Source organism: Sceloporus undulatus, chromosome 2 (genome assembly GCF_019175285.1).
Source record: "Sceloporus undulatus isolate JIND9_A2432 ecotype Alabama chromosome 2, SceUnd_v1.1, whole genome shotgun sequence".
NCBI classification, from domain to species: domain Eukaryota; kingdom Metazoa; phylum Chordata; class Lepidosauria; order Squamata; family Phrynosomatidae; genus Sceloporus; species Sceloporus undulatus.
This window is the reverse complement of record NC_056523.1, coordinates 224,495,285-224,501,370: the sequence shown is the minus strand read 5'-3', so window position 1 is coordinate 224,501,370 and position 6,086 is coordinate 224,495,285. Positions and strand designations below refer to the sequence as shown.

The following is a 6,086-nucleotide window of genomic DNA, read 5'->3' as shown; positions in this document are numbered from 1 at the left end:
CCCCCCCCCACTTCTAGCTGTCTCTCAGACAGCTGGAGATCGGGAAAGGGAGCAGAGAAAGCCCCGCCCCCAGAGGGTGGAAGCTCCCCCCACTTTGCCCCCCCTTTGTTGTCTGAGGGACAGCAACCCGGCCCCCAGCTGAAAAAGGTTGCCTGCCCCTGACAAAAATTAAGCTCAGCCATCCCAAAGCATGGTTGAATGCTTGAGGAAAATGCCTGGTAAAATGTGGGGAGGAATATCAGGTTGCTGAGCTGGACTTCCTGGGGTCTGAGACTTGTAGTCAGCTTTATTGTGTATACAGTCGCCCCTCTGTTTTCATGGACTTCAAGTCTGTGGTCTCAATTACTGATGGAGGGGTGAGACCCATTGGCTAAAATGGTGCATGCACTCATGGCACGCACATAGGACTGCACACAGGAACGTGCACCCATTCAAGCCAATGGGGCTTGAATACGTATACACAAGTTTCCATTTTTGCAGTTGGGTCTGGAATGGATCCCCATGAAAAGGGAGGGGCGACTGTATAGCCAATGGCCTTTGCAGAATTCAATATATACAACACTAAAAATAGTAGTTTTAAAAGAGTTATACATAATTTTAAAACTATTCTAACAAATCAAAAGTGTGAGATCCATATCTACATTATAGTATGTTCCTTAATAAAGTGAGCATGCAATTTCTGAGCAGCCAATGCAAATTGGGTTACTGGGCATGTAACAGGTAGCTGCGTATCTGCTAACAACTCCACAACTCTGAGACTTTATTGCCCTGCATCATGCCATTGGGCCTAAATAACCTAAAGGCACCAGATCCCATTTGATCCTAGAAGCTAAGCAGGCACATCCTAGGTTAGTACATGGATGGGAGATCACCAATAAATACCACATGCTGTAGGCTAGATTTCAGAGGAAGGAAGTGGCCAAACCACCCCGAATCTTCCTCGCCTTCACCATAAGTTGATAGAGGCATGTACAGACATACATAATGCCATTGGCTGTCTTTAGTAACATTAATTATGCCAATTAAGCAAATGATTGCAGTTTGTTCAGTTTTCTAAATACCAAATGATAGCCTGCTCACTACACATAGTAAATAAACAAAATATTGTTATTCTTATACTGCACTGAATGGGGGAGGGCAACATCTGCATGTAGATATAAAAGGAGGGGGTTCCTAAGGGTAAAAAGGTTGGTTTCCTGAACTAGTATATAACTGGTATATATGTTATGCTAACTTCTGCACTGTGGAAGTTTTTAGCCTTATTGTAAAAACCCTGGCTGAGATTTTCTAACTTTATGAATCTGTAGCAAAAATGCAATTAAACTTGGGGCCTGAACAGACAGGCCAAAATAAAGCTGCTTATGGTCACTTTGGAGGTATACTGTTTAAATGACACATGCAACCTAAGCGGCCAGAAGCTGCACCAAAGGTGCGCTCCAGTCCTTAGAACTGAGCTTGGCTTTGGCGCAGCTTCCAGCCTCTTAGGACGCATGTGTCATTTAAACAGCGTACCTCCAAAGTAACCTGAAGCAGCTTTATTTTGGCCTGTCTGTTTGGGCCCTCTGTTAGTGAATTGTGAAGATCCACATCCGGGCATTAGCCAGAGTGTTCTGATATTCCAGGCTTTCCATACATTGAACTGTAAATGGGAGAGAGCTGCTGAAGGACAAAGAGTGTGTGAAATGGCATGTATGTGGCAATATATCAAGAAGAAAATCTGAACACAAAGCATTTTCCTGATTGATTGGAAAAAACTTTACAGCTTTGTTTTCTATCTGTTCAACCTCTCATCCCCCCTTCCTAAGCATACTCTGATCAAACAAATGATTTACAAGAAACAAGATCTAGCTTCTCAGTGTAAGATTTCATTTCTTGTAAATCATGTGTTTAGAAAAAAGCCGTTGCTGTGAGGATGGATAAGAGTTATTGAACATTGTAAATTCTGCTGCCAAAGACTCTTTTCCATCTGTAGACTCAGATGAATTTTGCCTCCCAAAAGTAAACTGGGCTGGCAGCCAGGAATGGTTGACGAACATAATTTCAAGAGTCAGATTCACTATTTTGGGACCAAAATAGACAATTTTGTTGGGGCTTAATTTGTTGTAAAGTTTTCATCAAGTATATCTAGCCCCATACTGCTGTAGAAGACTCACGGTCTCCATGAAGTTCCCTAGTGTTTAATATCCTCTCCTGATACTTTGATTTCTATTTTAGCAGAATTATCATAGCCTCATTCACAATTACCTCTTACAATCTACATTTATAGGGCTTAATCCTTTTAATCCTGTAAATCCCAATTAGAGTAGATCAATTAAAAAATATTGAATGGTGAGTCAACATGTATTTCACAGATGAAAACCAAGGCACCTATGGCCAAACAACATCACAGTATGCTCAAGATGGCTTGCTTGCCCAAGGGCGATATTGCTCTACACCAATAACCACACAAACCAAATTAGTGGAGAAAGAAATCGGCAACAGTGTTATTAGTGATTTGTGGGTTTTTTGGGTTATGTGGCCATGTTACAGAAATGTTTCTTCCTGACGTTTTGCCAACATCTGTGGCTGGCATCTTCAGAAGAACGTCAGGAAGAAACTTTTCTGGAACATGGCCACTTAGCCCTAAAAACCCACAAAAAAACTATGGATGCCAACCATGAAAGCCTTCGACTTAACAATGTTATTGTTTACAGGTGTAAGTAGGGTTAATAAACTCATGGGTCCAGGCATCAACCAACCCACTTGTTGATCAATGAGCCTGTAACTCTGCCCAGGTGCCAGATCAATGGGATTATAGGAGGGAATCTCCCTGACTTGGATTATTAACACATATCCTCTGTTATGGAGAGTGCCAGAAAGATGTTTAGTCCACTTGATCAACATTGTTCAGCCTCCCCCGCATCTCATAAGGGGACCCCTGTATGTTACCAATGCCAGATGGACACTGTCTCACCTTCCAACAACCCGTGGCAGCTGTAACCAAAACAGGGAGTGACCCTTCCAGAAGTCCAAGTCCAAATAGTCCATGGCTAACAGCTCACCCTGACTTTGCTCCCTCCTGAAAATAATCCTATTTCTTCACTCCAGTCACTGCCTTTCACACAGAGGTTCTGGAGATGGACTAAACATTCAACTGTGGGTTACACTGTCTCACCAGACCTTTCCTCTCACCCATGGTCTGTGGTGCGTTCCAGGTGTGCGCAAAGTACGTACTAGGTACGTACTAGGGTTAGGAAAGGGCGTCCCTTCCAGACACCCTAATCCTAGTACGTACCTAGTATGTACAAAATGGCGGCATCCATTCTACATAGGTGCCATCATTGGGACGTCACGACTGCGCTGCCTCCAAATGGAGCAGCGCGGAAGTGACGTCCTGGTGCTGCGTGAGGGCGCCTGAGGCGCCCTTTCCACGGCACCGGAAGAAGCTCTGAAATGGAGCTCCTTCCAACTTTGCATCGCTGGGCGCAACCTTTACATGGCTGCACCAGCAACGCAAAGCTGAGGCCTCGATCCGGCGGGGAAAGGGGCAGGAATGGGCCGCTCCAAAGAGGCAGTCTGTAAACCGCCTGTGTTTCTCTGAAAAGGTTGCCACCACCATTGGCATCACTCCACAGGAACTGACCCATTGCCAGGGGCTGGGTGTGCTTTATAGCTCCTCCCCAGCCAGAAAGATATACAGGTAGGTGCTAATGGGGGAGGAACAGCTGGTTCTGATTTAGTTGTTTAAAACAACACAACAGTTCTACAGCCCTTTCACAACAAACAGTTATAGCATTATGATTCCACTGTAACTTCCATGGCTTCAGCCTATTTACACGTTGATTTCTTTTTCTTGGAATTATCTGGTGCTTTCCATTATACTGTGTGTGTTTGCAATGTGATCCCTAATGCCTTTTCCTTTCAAAAACACAGCTTGCACCTCTGGTATTTCTCCTTCCTTGCGGCAGTATTTTGAGCATGACTTTGCTTGTGTGGGAAATCAGTGCAATTGTCCTATAGTTACTGCAATCTTTTGTGTCTCCTTTTTTGTGGATGGGAATTTATATCGCTCATTTCCAATCTGTGGCCCATTGTTTTTATTTCTATATCAGTTGACAAATTCAAGTTAGAACTAAAGTTGATTCTGTCTCTGTGGATTGTACTAGTTCTATAGGTTTGTCAACTGTTCCTGGTGATTTTTCTTCTCAGTTGCTTGAAGGATCTTTCACTTCACTCCCCAAAGTTGGGGTTCATCTTCATGTGATTCTTCTTCCCATCTGTCATTCATCATTTCATTTCTTTTATATATCTCTTATCTGTATTCCTTCCATTGACTTTTTATTTCATCTTGGTTGTTCATTATGCCCTTTTTATGATTGTAGAGCATCCCCCCTCTAGGAGGTTCAGATTTCCCTTTGATTTTATGGAAGAGGTCTTGAATATTTAGAAACGTCAACCAGAGAGCTCTAGTACTTCATTATGCTATCCATCCCAGGATTCCATAGGATGCAGTCACAGTAGTCAAAGTGGAATCATAGCACTATCATAGCACTATAGGACAAGTGTGCAGTGGGAAATGGTCTCTGTTCTTGAAACAACTGACATAGCTCTCATGCTTTGGGAAAGAGCAGCATCTGGATAGGAAGGGAGACCAGATGAGAAATCCGGTTTTTCTTCCTCTCTTAAAAGCTATTGCCTGGACAAAAGAGAAAGTGAATTTGTTATCTATGCCCAATAAGTGGTATTAAGGCTGGTAATAAATATTACTATAAATATTGCTGACAAGTAACTAATTTGTTTTCTCTTTCATCAGAGCTTTTCTATAAAAGAAAAAGCAGCCAGCCCTCCAGCCCAACTCTCTAGGCTGCGTGTGCATTCCTCATTACTACCAGTCTACTACCTGAAAGCAGTTATTAGCTACAAACAGTAAGTCATTCATAGTTTATATTAATTGTCTTACTTGACTTGTTTTCTTGTTCTGAGTGCTGTGTGGATGCTTTGCACATGTGAACAAGGGGTTCTGAAAGGGACTAATGAAAAATACAGTCTTCCAGAGTCTTCTAGATTGAGAACTAAATGAGTATGCCTCACTCTATGCTGGTACATTTATTTCAATTGCCTCTGTGCAACCTCTACCAGGCAGGCAGTCGTTTAAAATTTCCCTACTAGCTATCATTTACTTGTGTCTGTTTCTACGTATGAGTGAAGAACAGAGAGAGAAAGAGAGGGAGATGGTTTTAGCAAGCAGTTTGTTTTCATCTGGATTTGTAAAAGACAAATAACTTCATTAAAGTCTTCAGTGCATTATAGTGAGTTTCTGCAAGTCCTCTTCTGATTTTTACATTTGCCATGGGCTCCGCTCTTTTCCCTATTTCTACCTATGCCACACATTCTGGGGCCCCATTCACATTACATAGTTATAGTGCTATTATTTCATTTTACCTGCCATGGTTACATCTTATGGAATCCTCTAGGGTTTGTAGTTAGATGAGGCACTGGGACGTTCTGGGTGATCATTCAAAATGCTCCTCTCTAATGTGTGATTCCCAGGATTTCATACAATGGAAGCATGGCAAATAAAGTGGAAGCATAACACTATAATTCTGTAGTGTGAGTGGGTCCTAGAGTTGTGTTTTTGGAAAGGATGGCTCATCTTTTCCTGGTACCAATGAAGTTACAATGTATGCTGACCTAGGCACACAAATGCCAATGTGTGCCTATCTTTACATCCTTTGTATCTTCCTATTCCAACAGTAAACAGTGCCGAGTCCTATAATTTAGGATATTATTGCACTGGCGTTAAAGAGATGGCACAGATAATAACGAACGCCAGGACTGAAAGCTAATTTATAAAAATTAAGAGGTTCTAAAGTGAGAGCCTTGAGAGACTTTGGTGATAATAAACACATATTTAAATGCTGAGACATGGAGATTTTCACATTAGCTTCACTGTTGGGATAGACCTGGGATGTAACTTTTGTAAGGCGGATCCTATCACCTTCACCCATCGTTGGGCAGTATGCAGTCCCTATGGAACCCGGGTGGGATGGATGGATAGATAGATAGATAGATAGATAGATAGATAGATAGATAGATAGATAGATAGA

General features: G+C 42.3%; 1 protein-coding gene across 1 annotated transcript in view; it reads left to right on the top strand.

Moving 5' to 3' along the window:
* LOC121923183 (interferon-inducible GTPase 5-like) overlaps positions 1-6,086 on the top strand; it is a 10,297-nt gene that overhangs the window by 343 nt on the left and 3,868 nt on the right. Inside the window, exon 2 of the mRNA XM_042453358.1 lies at positions 4,793-4,905. The gene's annotated coding sequence lies outside the window, so the exon portion shown is untranslated. The remainder of the gene's footprint in view (positions 1-4,792; positions 4,906-6,086) is intronic.